Source organism: Phocoena sinus, chromosome 17 (assembly GCF_008692025.1).
Source record: "Phocoena sinus isolate mPhoSin1 chromosome 17, mPhoSin1.pri, whole genome shotgun sequence".
NCBI lineage: Eukaryota > Metazoa > Chordata > Mammalia > Artiodactyla > Phocoenidae > Phocoena > Phocoena sinus.
This window is the reverse complement of record NC_045779.1, coordinates 5,781,592-5,797,462: the sequence shown is the minus strand read 5'-3', so window position 1 is coordinate 5,797,462 and position 15,871 is coordinate 5,781,592.

The following is a 15,871-nucleotide window of genomic DNA, read 5'->3' as shown; positions in this document are numbered from 1 at the left end:
AATTATTATAACTCATGGGTATAGAATGAAACATTATTAAATATTATTAAGTAATCTGATATATAATAATTATTGTAATCTAATAATTAGATATAATAATAATATTTAGATACCATTACCTAATAAGAGCTATGAATTAGGTGGCAGAAGTTCTCCTGAGCTTATTAGCTTCTCTTCTGTTCTCAAACCGTACCACGTCTTCTGAATGCTGCCAGGTTTCTTCTAGGACGTGAAAGTGTTTACCTCATGGGTACTCTCTGTACTACCAAAAGGACCAGGATTAGACTCTCTCTATTGACCATCGCATAATTCCTACGAAACCTTAAATTATAATAAGTGGATTAATGTCCTAAATTTCAGCTCTGTCTTCTAAAGTGGAAGGCCTACACATTTCAGTTAAATGCAGTTTCCTACACTTCTAAATAGCTCTGTAAAGCATCAGTACCAGTTCTGGAATGCAACTCTACTACATGTATGGTCCAAAATCAAGGCATATCATCTTGCATGGGTAACACATGCTGCTACTTTAAGTAAAAACTTCATGGAAGAACTTCAAGTATGCATGGCATGAATGTTCATAATTATGTTTTAACATTACTAATTTTGAAAGATTAGGCTCTTATCCAAACAAATATGTAACTACAGAACACGATCTGGTATGAAATTCATCTGGGGTCCTTATGAAACTTTTCAAGTCAGTAGAGGCCAAAGAATAGCTGTCTTGAAAAATGTCATATCAGAACTTCGGAGGTTACAGTCTGAAGGACACTCCTTGAGAGAATTACGTTGCTAGAACAATATCATCATATACTTCTCGCCTTCTATTCCATTATTTTTTATCCCAATCTAGCCACTTTCCAGCTGGTAACCTTGGGTAGATTACTTAACTTCCTCATGCTTGCGTTTTCTCATCTGTAACATGAGTATGACGATGATGTGTAATTAAATGAGTTAATATATATAGAAAGCATTTAGGGAGCGCTCAGCATTTTGTAAACGTTATCTAAGTTCTCTCCACTTGGCTGATGGCAAAATTAAAACATCCAGGCCAAATGATTTTAATGTAATTAGAAAAACTGACCCTCTGTAGAAAAAGAACTAGATAATAAAAATAGATAACTATCACGCATGCCCTGAGCACAAACCAGATGGGAAATGCTATACTGTCAAGAGTTTGTTAATAACATCTAGAAATTCTGAAACTTATATAAGCGTGACTTTTTTTCTGGGACAATTTGGAAAAACTTCTTGAAGATTTTACCAATATGTATACCTTTCCCCTGGCCACTCACTTAGGGAAAATCATCCCCAGGAAACTGTTGTGCTAAATTAGAAATGATTAAGGACATGTGCAAAAATAAATACAAGTAAGGAATTTATCACAGTATCCTTTATAGAGCCAAAAGAAAAGAAACAAAAGAAGAAACAAAAACCTTATTCAACAATAGCTACTACATACATGATGGCTTATAAATAAAATGAATGCAACAGCACGCAGCTATTCAAAAGTGATACTCTAGGATACTTATTAAATGGAAATACAGCTGAATATTAAGTGAGAGTCAAATCGATGTATATTGTGATTCTATTTTTGTTGAAATTGTCTCTCTGTGTATACATGCACATATCTCTGTGACTATATACGGAGAAAAAGTCTAGGGGCAAATGTCACAATGTGAATGGTTTTTATCTTTGCATGGTCAACTTGTCCAAATTGTTTCATTTTTCTACTGTGCTACTCACGCTGAACATAAATTTTTAATTAAAACGATATTTTTCCCACTCCCACCCAAGGAAAAGAAAAAACGAGGGGTGGCAAGTTTTTAATGAATGGCCCCTCTGAAGTCTCAGACTTGGGAGGTTCCTGCTGCCTTCCCTGGTCATCGGCTCTGGCCTCCAGCTAGTCTACAGGATGCAGCCCAGCTTTTCTAACCAGCTAGTAAGCAGCAGCCTTAGCAAACACAATTTTGATGCACTAATCGATCCCAGCCAGAACTCAAACCAGGGTGAGAACCGAACATTCAGCCTGGATTGTCAGTCAGCCCGCTGATGATTATTTGGCATTAGGGCCTCTGCTGACACTAGAGCAAGTCCTCCCTGTAAAGTACTGTACGGCCCAGACATTCCTTCCCTGAGTTATTTGGGTAATTCTCTCCTTTTATCTAAAGGCGCTCTTATGCACTTAAAAGACAGGTCCAGGTTCAAACGCCTGGAAAGACACGAGTAAGTTTAAGTGATGGGGAAAGAAAGGAAAATAATTTCTTTGGATATAAAGTTAGAAACATTGGCGTCACTGAAGACTGACTGGAACCTTGGCAAGTTTCGGAAGCTTATGGGTTGTTACCCACTCTAGTAGGAATCGAGTTTAAAATAAGGTAAAGCAAAGCAATCACCTTTCAGTGTGTCTGCCTACACTGACTCTGTTTTCGCTTTCACAGTTTGAAAAGTCTTCTGAACCATAGCTCAGTATCAGTAACAGATAATGGTTCCAAGGTTTTGTTAGAAAGATATTTCCATTTATATGTGTATATTTTAAAGGTAACTTTATTATATCCAGGGACCAATTCTTAAAGTTCTACAATAGAAAATAATGTGCAAATGGGATTTATTTAACAGAAATTTGCTTTGAAGCAAACTGAGCTCTGTTCTATCTATACCATCAAGTGTGTAATTACCTGTAAAGCCAAAAGCCAAGAAATTTTTTTTCTTACTGAAAATAATCACCCCCCAGTTGCCCTTTTTTTGTGTGTGTGTGCTGTACCCGGGCCTCTCACTGTCGTGGCCTCTCCCGTTGCGGAGCACAGGCTCTGGACGCACAGGCTCTGCGGCCATGGCTCACGGGCCCAGCCGCTCCGCGGCATGTGGGATCTTCCCGGACCGCGGCACGAACCCACGTCCCCTGCATCGGCAGGCAGACTCTCAACCACTGCGCCACCAGGGAAGCCCCCCAGTTGCTTTGTTGAATGTTAAGTTTTTCATAAATGGTTTTCTGAATCTGGATTCGCTAGATTTCTCCTGTTTCTGTTTTCATATGTAGAGATCCTTTTCTACATTTTCTTTTACAGCAAAGAGACAATTTTTCATTATGTAATCCTGTTCAAGGCAGGGACAATAATTAGGGAAGTTTTTTCACTTAACAAATGTTATTCTCCTGGAAAGTTTACCACTCAGTGATTTGAACAGAAAAAATACCGTGTCCTTCAAGAATGAGGAAGAACTTACTGAAGAGAAAGAATCCTTTGAAACTATGAACATCTGAATAGTTTCTAAATACAGAAGAAAATCTGTGTCACTTATTTAAGGTTCTTTCTTGGGTTAACAATGTATGCTTTATGGACACAATAAAGAAAAAAGTTGTCCCTCTAAACGGCACTGAAACAGTTTGTAAATCTCTGGTGATGTTGGCAAGTTATTTCTGCAGATGTGGGTTCTCTCTATGTAGGGCACCTTTCCTAAGCCCAGTATCAGTGTATCAGGGAGAACAAGCACATAGAAAAGATAAGCTTCACTGCGTATTCCTTTTATCGTGTGTACATTATTAGCCTTGAAACTGGAAGTGATTTGAAGGACATTAATTCACCTTAAAGGAAACTTTCTTGGGCTTGTCTTTTACTTTATTTTCAAAGTCAGATTACAAGCTAATTTAAATTTCAAGTATTTGATTACACTGCTCTTGAATGACTTCCTCCTGATCATTGCCAAGTCAGTGTTCCCATTCAGGGCGAAGCTATTTTAATTCCACTGCAGGTAGGTTTCCTAATGAAGAGGAGAGTTTAAATTCCTCTTACATGGAAGCACACATGATGAAGGTTTTTCATCATAAAGTCTGAGTCAAGCCTATAACAGGTGGGTTTTTTTGGACTAAATTATATAGGAGGCTTTTAAATGAATATCCCAGGGATGTTCTGCCATGGGAATAAATGGCATAAAGGACCTGACAGGTTACTGTAAAAGCACTGCAGGAGTCGGCAGGGCAGCGACAGAAACTGCCCACCTGACGTCTTGATGGTATTTTGCACATTTTATAGAGTGAAGAAGCTTTTGAAGTTTTAATCATCTTCCTGCAAAGGGGTAAGCGTAATCTTCCCATCTGTTTTCAGCGTCGTTTAAGAACAAAAATAAGTTGAATATGTGATGTAAGTCAGTACCAGGCTTTAGAAAGATGGTACCTCACCAGGTTATCCTGAGAGTGGGGATGGGGGGAGAAGTGGGTGGTTCTTAGTTCATTTTATTTTGTCTACAATGGGCACAGCTCATCCACATAGAAGAGTGGATCCTGGCTTCCCTGGCTGAAGTAAATAGAAAATCTGATTGCTCCTCCAACGGTAGTGATGGGTGGTCCCACTGATGAGAGTCAATACTCCAACCCCTGGAGATGCTCTCGGTGAGAGCTAGGGTCCTGCAGAGATGAAGCAAGGGCCTCTTGCCCCAAGCCCTAGCCTGCGACAGGCCAGGGGAGGAAGGAGAGTGAAAAAAATGTCGTTTTTGATTTGTAATTACAACTTTCCTTAAAATGTCCTCATTTTCAGCAATGGAACTTATACAGAATTTTTGCTATTATTTTTTTTTCTTTTTTGAAAAATAACAATTTCTGTCTTCCCCAAAGATGCTGATGCTGTGTACTTTTTGGAAGGATGAAACAAAAAACCCCCTCTGTTGGCAACCAAGAGAAAGCAATCTTAAAGCACTGACATTTTAAACACTGGTGAGTCTTTGTTGTGTGAAATTAACTGGAATTTCAATTAACCTATGGTCCTTTTTGATTTACTAGTTTGGAGGCTGTTCTGTAGTCTGTGCTCACTCATGCCTCCATACATGTTTCTTTTCAGCATGACTCTCTGCCCTAAATTGCAGTGAAATGGACTGTATGACACCAAATTTTTCATATATGAACAAATTGAAGTCATCCAACTGCAAAACTCAGTTCACCTGCAAAACTCCTGTCAGAGTCACCCATTAGCGATGTTCTGCATTTTGGGGAAATGTGTGCCACAGTGAGGAATCCAGATGGTGGTTCCCCTGAGTTCCCACGGATAAGAAAGGATTGTCCTTCCAGAAAAGGACAGGAAGCTGCTCCATGAAGACACTGAAATTCCAACACTGTGGTTTAATAAGGATAAACAAGTGAGATCAATGAGGCAGAAGGGAGAGAGAGCTCAGAAACAGATCCACAGACTTAAAGCTGACTTTTCACAAAGGAACCCAGACAATTCAATGAAGAATGAAAAGCCCTTTCAACAAATGATGATGAACAAATGGATACCCATTTGGAAAAAATAGGAAACTTTGATCCCTACCTCACACCTAAAATATCAACCTGAGATAGATCAGAGACCTAAAAGTTAAAAACTAAAGCTATAATGCTTCTAGACAAAAAGAACAGAGGAGAGTATTTTTGCAACCTTGGAGTAGGTAAAAATTCCCTAGAGTCACAAAAACACTAACTGTAAAAGAAAAAACTGACAAAATGGTCTTTAAAAAAATTTTCAACTTCTGCTCATCAAGACACTGTGAAGAAAATGAAAAGACAAACCACTAAATGAGAGAAAATATATCCTATACATAGATATGAAAAAGAACTTTTAGCCAGAAAAAATGAAGACTAATCAATAACAAAAGGACATACAATCCAACTCTAAAAAAGGGCAAAAAGTCGAATGAACACTTTGCAAAGGAAGATGCACAAAAGACCTGTGAGTATATGTAAAGAGAGTCAACGTCATTCGTCATGAGGGAAATACAAATTAAACCCACAATAATACACTATTCCATAGCCACTTAAATCACTAAAGATAAAGAGACAATAGCAAATGTTAGCAAGAATATGGAACAAATGGACTCTCACACACTGCTAACAAGGAAGTCTGAGTTAATCAAACATTGACCCCGTTATCTGGCAATTCCACTAAGGGGTATTATCCAAGGTAGAGGAAAACGTATATCCATAAAAAGACTCATTCAACAATGTTCATGGCAACTTTTATTCAAAATGCCCAACTGGAAACGATCCAAATGCCCAATAACAGAAGAATAAACAAATTGCAGTACACGCACATAATGAAATAAATATTACTCAGCTATTGATACGACAACGAGGATGAATCTCAAAGACACGATGAATCTCGAAGACATGGTACGGGAAGAAAGGAACCAGTACAAAGGGTATTCACTGGATGATTCCATCCATATAAATTTAAAAACACATAAGACTAATTTATGGTGATAGAATAATAATTTTTCCCTGGGTGGAAAAGGGGGATTTGACTAGAAAGTGGCAAGAGAGAATTTGCTGGGGTGATAGAAATGTTCCATATCTTTATTAGGGTAGTTACAGAAGTGCATGTATTCGTTAGAACTTACCAAACTATACATCTAAGATCTGTAAACTTTACCTCAAAAAAAAAAACCCATATTGTATTAAAAAACAGTAATACCAATATAGTCTTGCTACAAAGTTTTGAAGAAGGTTTTATTACTGATTTGACATCCTAATGAAATTATTTATATCTCAAATTCTTCTGAACCTTTCAATCTCTTATTTATATGTAGTATGCTGTGTGTACATAGAGAAAAAAAGGATAACTCAATTCTATGTGATTTTAAACAACAGTTAAAGTTTACTCATTTGAATGTCATATTGTGCCTTTATATTATTACTTTATCAGAACCTTAGAATATTTTTTTTGATTCATAGGCCCTCAGTTCATTTTAAACCATGAACTGCTGTTAACATCCACTTAAAACACCTTTCTTTTAAGTTATTTTTACCTCTTCAGCTTTGACCAATTTTTGGTAAGGGAGGTCAGCTTTGACCAATTTTTCGTTTGTTTGTTTCATGTTTGTCAGAAAGCAGTTTTCCAGAAGATATCAGTATATATTTTATATGAATATAATTATACAGTGGCCTTTCTTTCCCCCAGACTGACTTGTATATCACTCATAAAAGAAACTCACAACTAAGCGTCTTCAGGCCAAAGGAGGCTTTAATAACAACAGTCTTGAGTTTGAATATCCTGTTTTTTTCACGAGTTACATGAATTTAGGTTAAATTATTTAATTTCCTTAAGACAGTTTCTTCTTAAATAAAAATGGCTGTACCAATAGCTATTTCATAGCTTCATAAAAAGGGGTGGGGGTGGGAGCTGGGCCCCTGCAGCTACTGAGGAGGTGCCCTGTCTGCAGAGAATGTAAACAATAATCATAAAGGCCCTTGCAGACAACTCTAAAGCACATCGGGAATAAAATACCTGTCCCCATGGGGCAAGCCGTCCCCAAAGTCACACAGCCTGGCAGCCCCTCTGAGGACCCAGAACAGCTTACCTTCCTTGAACACTTCCTACGAGCCTGGCCCTGAAGTAAAGCCCATTAATCATTTAATCCTTGCGACGGTTCCAGGAAGCAGATACCACTGTCACCACTTTTCAGTGGAGCAAACTGGCTGAGAGGTCGGGAACCTTCTGGAGGCTACTCGGGTGGGTGGTGGGATGTGGGTGAGGCTGGCGGTCAGTCCAACACCCGCCTTTGCGCCAGGAAACCGCACTCTTATTTCTGAGCTTCCAGGCATTCACCCTTCCGGTGATGGCGAGGGAGCCGGGGTCAGAAGGGGGGGGATCTCGACTAAAACAGTTTTGAAGAATCTGGACCCTCCAGCGCGATGTGCAGCAGGACAGGAAAGCAGCACAGTGAACAGGGCAGAGCCTCCAGTTCTGCTCCTACACGCTAATCCCCCAGCGTCGGGAAGCAGAGTAGAGCAGCCTTGCCCCAGACGGTGCGCTTAGCTACCTAAATGTGCCTCGTGCGTGTGCGTGTGTATACGTATGTGTGCACATGTGTACACGTATGCCTGTATATGTGCATGTGTGTGCATGCATGTGTGTATGTGTGTATGGATGTATGTGTCTGTGTGTATGGATATGTGTGTGCATATGTATGTGTGTATGCATGTATGTGTTTATGTGAGTGTATGTATTGTGTATGTGTATGGATGTATGTGTGTGTTGTGTGTGTTGTGTGTATTATGTATGCGCATATGTATGTGTGTATACGCACATGTGCACATGTATACGCGTGTAGGTATGGGTGCGTGTATATTGTGTATATGTGCGTATACATGAGCGCACGTGTGTACATACATGCGCGTAAGCATGTGTGCATCGCATGTATAATGTGCATGTATGCACATGTGTAAGCATGCGTGCACATGTATGTGTGTGCACAAGTATGCACGCACATGTGTACGTATATTGTGCATATGTGTACATATGTGTGTATATGTACGTGTGTGTGTACATGTGTGTGCGTGGGCACCCCCAGCCCCTCTCAGGTGCTCTACCAGCGGGCCTTTCCTCAGCCTTTCCTCAGCCTCACTGGTGGGCCCATGGCAGGGGACCTGCGAGCTGGCCGGCGCTCTCACTGAGAAGAGCCATGACCAACCGAGGGGCCAACAGAGGAGAGCAGAGCCCTCCTGGCAGCCCACAACCGTCAGAGTGTGTTTTCAAGGTGGTGAACTCAGCCCTCAACCATGGTGTGTACGTGGCTATAAATCAAGAGGTAATTAGATTTTGCAGCATTTAACCCAACCCCTCTGTTGCCCTCACTTAGTGGCCCAGGTGGAAAAGAAAGGCTGACCTTTCCCACTGAAAACGCAGGCCTCTTCACTCTGGCTTGTGCTCCGCCTTGGCCCCCAAAGCACCAGACAGCCCTGGAAAGCACATTCTCTCAGGGTCCAGGTTCAGTGACAACACCCTGCAAATGCACCGGGGATGGGGATGAAAAGAGCACTGGGAGAGAGGGGTCTGTCCTCATCGTACTGGAACCCACATTAACAACCACAAGCTGGAAAGTGCAACAGCAGTTCAAATAAACTACGCATCAGTGTGAAAATTTAATTAACCTATCAGAAAAGCACCGAAACCTTCACAGACATGCATACACACAGGAATCTATGCAAAAGAAGCTCTCATTGGATTTTAGTCAAAGCAAACTCAGCCTTCAGTGTAAGCTATAAACATATCATCTTGGGCAGTTTATAAGGGAGCCCTCGGGAGACGTGTGAATTTTGCCTTCCCAAAGATTTTAGTTTTAAATGTGATCAAGCCCAGTGAAAATGTAATCTGATACTTAGGTTCACACAGAAATGTCAGTGTTCTCTTTTAGTGTGACCTGATGTTTTTATTTTACATTTCCACACATTATGCTTCTTATGTTAAATAAGTTTTGGTAACCTGTAGAAATTGAAATGGTACTAAAAAACATGACAAATTAAATTTCATTTATTTTAAACCACTGGCTATTTTTCAGACAGCCTTGTCCTGAGAACTTTAAAAAGCTAGAGATATCCATTATTCCAAAATTATTTTATGACTGAAAATTTTCAGTTTAAAAAACAGTTATATATTTTAGACCAGAGCTTGGCAATTTTTTTTTGTAAGGGCCAGAGCGTGAATATTTGAGGCTCTGCAGGCCACACAGTCCTCACCTCACCCACTACAGCTTGAAACCAGCCACAGTCAACACTTCAATGCAGGAGCATGACTGTGTCCCAATAAAACTTTATTTACAAAACACCGACAGCTGGACGGATTTGGCCCATGGGCCATCATTTGTCAGCTTCTGATCAAGGCTAGACTAAAATAGTGTGGAATCTGGTCTCTAACGTGTACTGGAAACTGATACTTCAGAGCAAAAAAGAACTATAGAAAGCAACCCCTTGTATCCAGCTGTATGATGTTAGATGCGGCAAATGCTTCTTGAGTCTCTGGATGTTACTAATTTACAAGATTTGAAAGTCCACACAGCACATTAATGGGTGTTAATGCTGATCACAGCTGGAAACAGCGTGTCCTGGGTATGATTCGAGATGGCAAACAAAGGGTTCTACTCACAAGGGAAGGCTTCATCTGACTCGGGCTGGATCTCAACAGGCCCAAGGCACCTGAAAAAGAAAAAGCCACTTCTGTCACTTAAGAGCACAACTGAATCCCTCAGCTCCCAAAGGGCACTGGAAATGCCAGGCTTTGAAAGACACACAAAACACGGAGGAGTAGGGAAGAGCATGACGTGTCCTCAGATGACACAAAAGAATTTGTGTCCACGGGTCTAAGGACAATTAACTACAATGTAATCTTTAGATCAGGAATGGTGACTATTTAAATGCCAAAAAGGAACATAACCCCCAGTGGGAAAAAAGAGACAAAAAAGCTGAAGCAGAGAACTGGGAGAAGAATGAGCCTATTCAAATGAAGTGGGCTAACGCGAGACCCTCGGCAGTGCACCTGCCACCAGGGGTCAGCAAAGGCTCCCGGCAGGTAGAGGCGCGGCCCTGCTGGACTCCTAACACGGTAAACCACAGGGCACGTGCTAAAATGCTCTCTCTCCCGGGTGACAGGGGCTTCCCTGGGCTGGCACCCTCACTATGAAAGGCAAACTACTCAAAACCCAAACTCTCAAAGTTTGCCGTCTGAGTCCTTTCTGGAACAAGAGAGGGTATGAATTATGATCTCAGATTGTATATCACCGTCCGTGGGAGTCGTTTTAAAAAAGTACTGCTTTGAGAAGGTAGCAATTCAGTCCAAGATTCAATGGCCCATCTGATAATATGGTGTAGAAAATAGACGAAAAACAAACAAAACAACAAAGAAGGACTGAGAAGGTGCTGTGAAATAATTGTTAATTTTTAAGATGTATGAATAAACATGTAACCAGTCTGAAAAAGAAAACTACCAACTAAAGCTATTATTTATATACAAACAGATGTATCCACATGTAGAGGTCTTTCGCTTTTGAGGGACACTCCCACCGTCAGCTCTGGCAGGCCTCCAGCTACAAATATCTCGGTAAATGCAGGTTACAAAATGGTCCACAGACTCCTCTCAACTGCTCTGATCTTCACAGTCTCCATCTTTTCCTATTTACTAAATCCCCAGAGTATACCCTCCTCTTCTTTATTTATTTGTTCCGTTGTGTCTAAAGGAATACAGCAACTAAACCCAGCTCGCCATGGGTCTTCTGCAAATCCCGTTTTGGAAAACCACAGCGATCGCTACTGATTCTTCAGTCATGCAGTTGAGGACCAGGGCAAGTTACAGAAACGATCTGCTTGCTCTCGTCAGCTGGGGTTGAAGGAGACTTGAGATGTACACATCCCTTTGCCTTCAGGAGGAAGGGATCTGGGTGTACACTGCTCCTGGCTGAAGCTAGAATCCTCCTATCAGGACGTGGCAGGAGGACTTTCACACCCAGCTTCACTGCCCCACCTGCCAGGGTCTCGTATCTAATACTGTACATTGAAAGCAAACAGAAAAAAATTTAAACTGAGCTGAAGTTCCAGAGAGGGAGAGAAAAATATTGTAAGTCAGGCCAAGTATTGAACAAAAGCTTAGAATAAGACATAAGTCACTGAGACACAATAACTGAAAACATCTTCCTGGAGCACCAAGGCCCGGGTCTGAACCCCTTTTCCTGCCTCTCTGCAATCACTGTTCTCGGGACCACATGGCTCTACATCCCATATATGTGTTCCCGGCTCCCACACGTCCATCTCCAGCCCATCTTCTCTCCCGACCTCCAGACTGGTATGTCCAACAGCACCTCAAGGTCTCCATGTGTCTCTCTGCTCCTAGTGAGGCCCTCCCTGGCCCCCCATCTGCATTAGTTTCTGTTGCTGTGTAACAAGCACCCCACTCGCTTACTATCGCAGTCTCTGTCAAGGCCCGGGCATGGCTTGGCTGGCTCCAACCTAGGCTCAGGTCTCACAAGGCTGCCATCACGGTGTGGTCTGGACGGCCTTCCTCTAAGAAGCTCAGGGGCCTCCTTCAAGTTCCCATGGCGGTTAGCAGAATTCAGCCCCTTAAGGCTGGAGCACTGAGGCCCCAGTTTTCCTGCTGGCTATGAGTGAGGGTGCCACCCTCCTCTTCTAGGGGCAGCTCACAGCTCCCTTCTCCAAGGCCAGCAGGAGAATCTCCACTCCAGTCTGCTGAGACCGAGTCTTACGCGAGGTAACCTGGTAATCACAGCAGTGCTATCCATCACCCTCACCAGACGCTATTAGCCCTACCCACCCAACACAGGGGGCACCTCAGAACTCTGCCAGCCACGCCTCTAAAATGCTGCCCCCCACTCCCACAACATGCATATATACACCCCCCTTTATTTTCCCCTATAGTGCTTTTTACCATTTGAAATAACAAATACATTATACACGTCCACATTTCTGCTTCATCTCACTGAAATATAAGCCTCACCAGGACAGAACGTTTTTACCTGTTTTTGTTTACTGCTATAACCCCAGCCTGTAAAAGAATCCTGCCTGGCTCAGAGCACTTATCCACAAATATTTATTGAATGAATGAATGATTCACTACCTAGGTTTGCCTAAAAGCCATCAGCATCTCAACATCTCCGATTCCACTGCTAAGCACAGGTTTCTGCAACCTCTTTCCACTGTAGTGAGTTGCCTTACATCAGAACTTTGTTTGGTCACAAAAGATCAAGCTAAATGTTATCCTTTCCATGGTCGCAAAGCTATATAGTTTTAGTTTATTTATAGTTTTATCAGCCAACTATGTAGTGAGAATGCCACACTATTTGCAAAACCACCATTTTTTTTTTTTTTTTTTTTCAAAACCACCATTTTTAAGCACACGCGAAAACAGATACGTTTAATGTCCGGTTCCCAGGCTCTGAGATGACTTCTGTTTGTTTTTTAATCTTAAAAATAATCTTCAGTCAAACAGTGGAGAAAGTAGGAAGTAAAAGCCAAGCTCCCTTTGAACAATGACTCCAAGAAAACCACGAGTATGTGACTAAGTCGGTGACTGAAACAAGAGAGAAGTATGGTTTTCAGAGGCAGCAAACATAACTGTGAAATATACGCACTGGGTATCTGTTTTACCCCATGCGCCTGTGGTTAGCAACGTTCTTTTAGGCAATAAAAAAATGTACGCACATAAAACAATACTCATAAACCCAACTGCAAGTTCTATAACAAATTGATGATTTACCTGACGTCCAGACTAAAAACCGCGCACACGTGGCCTCCACGAAAAGTAACCGAATGCCACGCAGGTGATCACAGGTTGTGAAAGGCAGGCTGATTGTCTCTTTCATCTTGTTTAACTTTCCCCACTCTTGTTTATTTTACTAGCGCTACCACTACTAATGCAATTCAAGGAACACAATAAATTTCTAAGTCTCCCTCACCAAAGATAAATGAGCACTCATTTCTGCATTCCTGGCTGGTTTCTGCTTCTGGCTTTCCTCCTCTAACCATATGTACAGTTTCCAGGTTAATCTGCCAAAAACAGTGATTCTGGGAAGTCCCTCCTCTGGTTATGAACTCAGGGTGGCTCCCTATGGCCTCGCTCCTCAAGTTCACAGCCCTCTCTGGGGTCTCGCTTGTCAAGTTCCTAACCTGGGTTAGGCCTGTAGCCTGGGTCAGTCTGGTTTCTATGTTAACAGCAAGACTCTGACCACTTGACTCCATCCTCATCTGGCCACCACTGGCCTTGGAGTGACTGGCTAAAAGAACACAGATCAATGAATGAAAATCACAAACATCAAACCCTAAGCCCCACTGACGGCAGAGACATTCTTTACATGGAGGACAGACTGCTTCTCTTTCCCTTAGAAACACAGCAAGGTTAAGAAGGAAGAAAGTCCATAAAACATGGTCTTCAGCATCTCAAAGTGAAGCACGATAAGGGTAAATTGAAAGTATTGCGGAGGTAAATTTGGCATTTCCCAAGCATCTTTTTTTTTAATGTAGTTTCATTTTTTAGAAATATATTTATTTATTTTTGGCTGTGTTGGGTCTCCATTGCTGCACGCGGGCTTTCTCTAGTTGCAGCGAGCGGGCTCTTCGTTGCGGTGCACGGGCTTCTCACTGCAGTGGCTTCTCTTGTTGCGGAGCATGGGCTCTAGGTGTGCAGGCTCAGTAGTTGTGGCGCACGGGCTTAGTTGCTCCGCAGCATGTGGGATCTTCCCAGACCAGGGCTCGAACCCATGTCCCCTGCATTGGCAGGCGGATTCTTAACCACCGTGCCACCAGGGCAGTCCTCCCAAGCATCTTAACTGAGCTTTCTGAGGAGGCAGTATTCCAACAGGGGCCCCAGGAATTCCCAACCCCTTGGAGCACAGGCCTGCACAGTCCCAGGACAGTAAACACAGTGGATCTCACTCCTGTGATTAGGAATGTTACATGTCACATTAATCTCAGCTAGGGGGTCTGTCCGGATGGATCCTGCACTCTCACGCATCCTTTAAAAGCAGAGTTTTCTCTGGCAGGTCACAGAAGAGAAAACGAAGTGACTAAAAGCTGAGGGGGTCCAAGGCGATGCTGCTGTGATGTTATGACAGGGTCCAGGGCAAGGAACGGTGAGTGCTTTCTAGAAACTTCTAGGAACTGATGGCAGCCTTGGCCTCAGTCTTGCCTACAACCTGAATGAGCTTAGAAACTGATTCCTCCCCGGGGCCTCGATCTAGACCACGGCCTGGCCAACATCTTGACTGTGAGGCCCTGAGCAGATCCAAGTCCAACCAGGAAGCACTTGTGACCACAGGACTCATAGGAGCTGAGAAACTGCTGTTGTTTGTGGAAATGTCATGCAGAAAACCAACATGCTTTCCTCTAAGCACAGCGTCTGCTCACATGAAACGATATCCTAAAAGCACCTCCAGGACTGTCAACTGTTCTCATGGGTAGGAATGTATAGCCAAAAGGACAAAGAGAAAGAAAAGCATAAGAGACCTCCAAGGAAATCTCTATCCTTCTTACAAAACCATGAGATCTGGGAACAAGTAGAGTATACAAATCTGTAACGACAGACGGTGCCTGCTCTAAGATCACCATGTATAAGCAATACTTCTCAGAAGTGTTAAAATAGGAATCGTCCCTTCCACGATATTTTACTAACGTTAACATCAATAATGGCCGCATGAACATTATAATTTATTCAGGCTCCTATGACGTATATTAGGAAAGGTGTTCATCTTTTATTCATCAAAAGAATAATTGATTACCTACTATATACAGTATCCTTTTTAAGTGCTTATTGACTAATTCCAGGGAAGGCTAAGAAAAACATGCCATCTACATATTATTACAAGAAAAAGTAAATATTAGAGGATGCTTGCCCACTGTTTTTCTTAACAGTAACCATTAATCACTAAAATACAAATGTTCTGTGTTTCGTTTTGCTTTTATAAGCAATCTTAATTATTTTAATTTATAGATATTTGTTTCATTTCTACTCCACGCTAGGCTCTCTGCTAGGCACTAAGAAACATAGATAGTATGTCAGCCCCTGATTTCCAGTTACCCAGAGTCTATTAAGAGAGAGAAACAAGGCTATTAAGAATTGAAACGAGCAGTTTCAATCAGTACAATATTAGTGGTATGGGGATTACGTAAGATGCAGTGTAGCCTGGGAATTATATCATGTTCAGTGCAACGGTGCTGAGTAGTCAATTAAGAAAGTGTGTATCTCCACCCATCCATCCATCCGTCTGTCAGTCCGTCCATCCATCCATCCATCTAAGACTCTTACAAGTTAAACAGAAACATCTGTCCGAACTAAGGGCCGTTCTGACATTTGCTGTGTGCCTAAGGACTGTGATCAAGTACATTTTTTTATCGAGGGAAAACTAGCTTTTCATGAATCACGTCTATGCACTGTCGTCCATCCACTCAAATATGAAAGGCAGCCGCCAGTTCTTAATCTGTCACAATCGAGTTCACACATTTCTTACGACAGTCTTAGTACAACAAAACTTTACCCACCCCTGGAAAGGGAACACCATTTTATTCGCTAACCTCTAAAGTTCCGATAGAAAGTGGCATTAAAATCACACTGACTCCCCAGAAAAAGAGTAT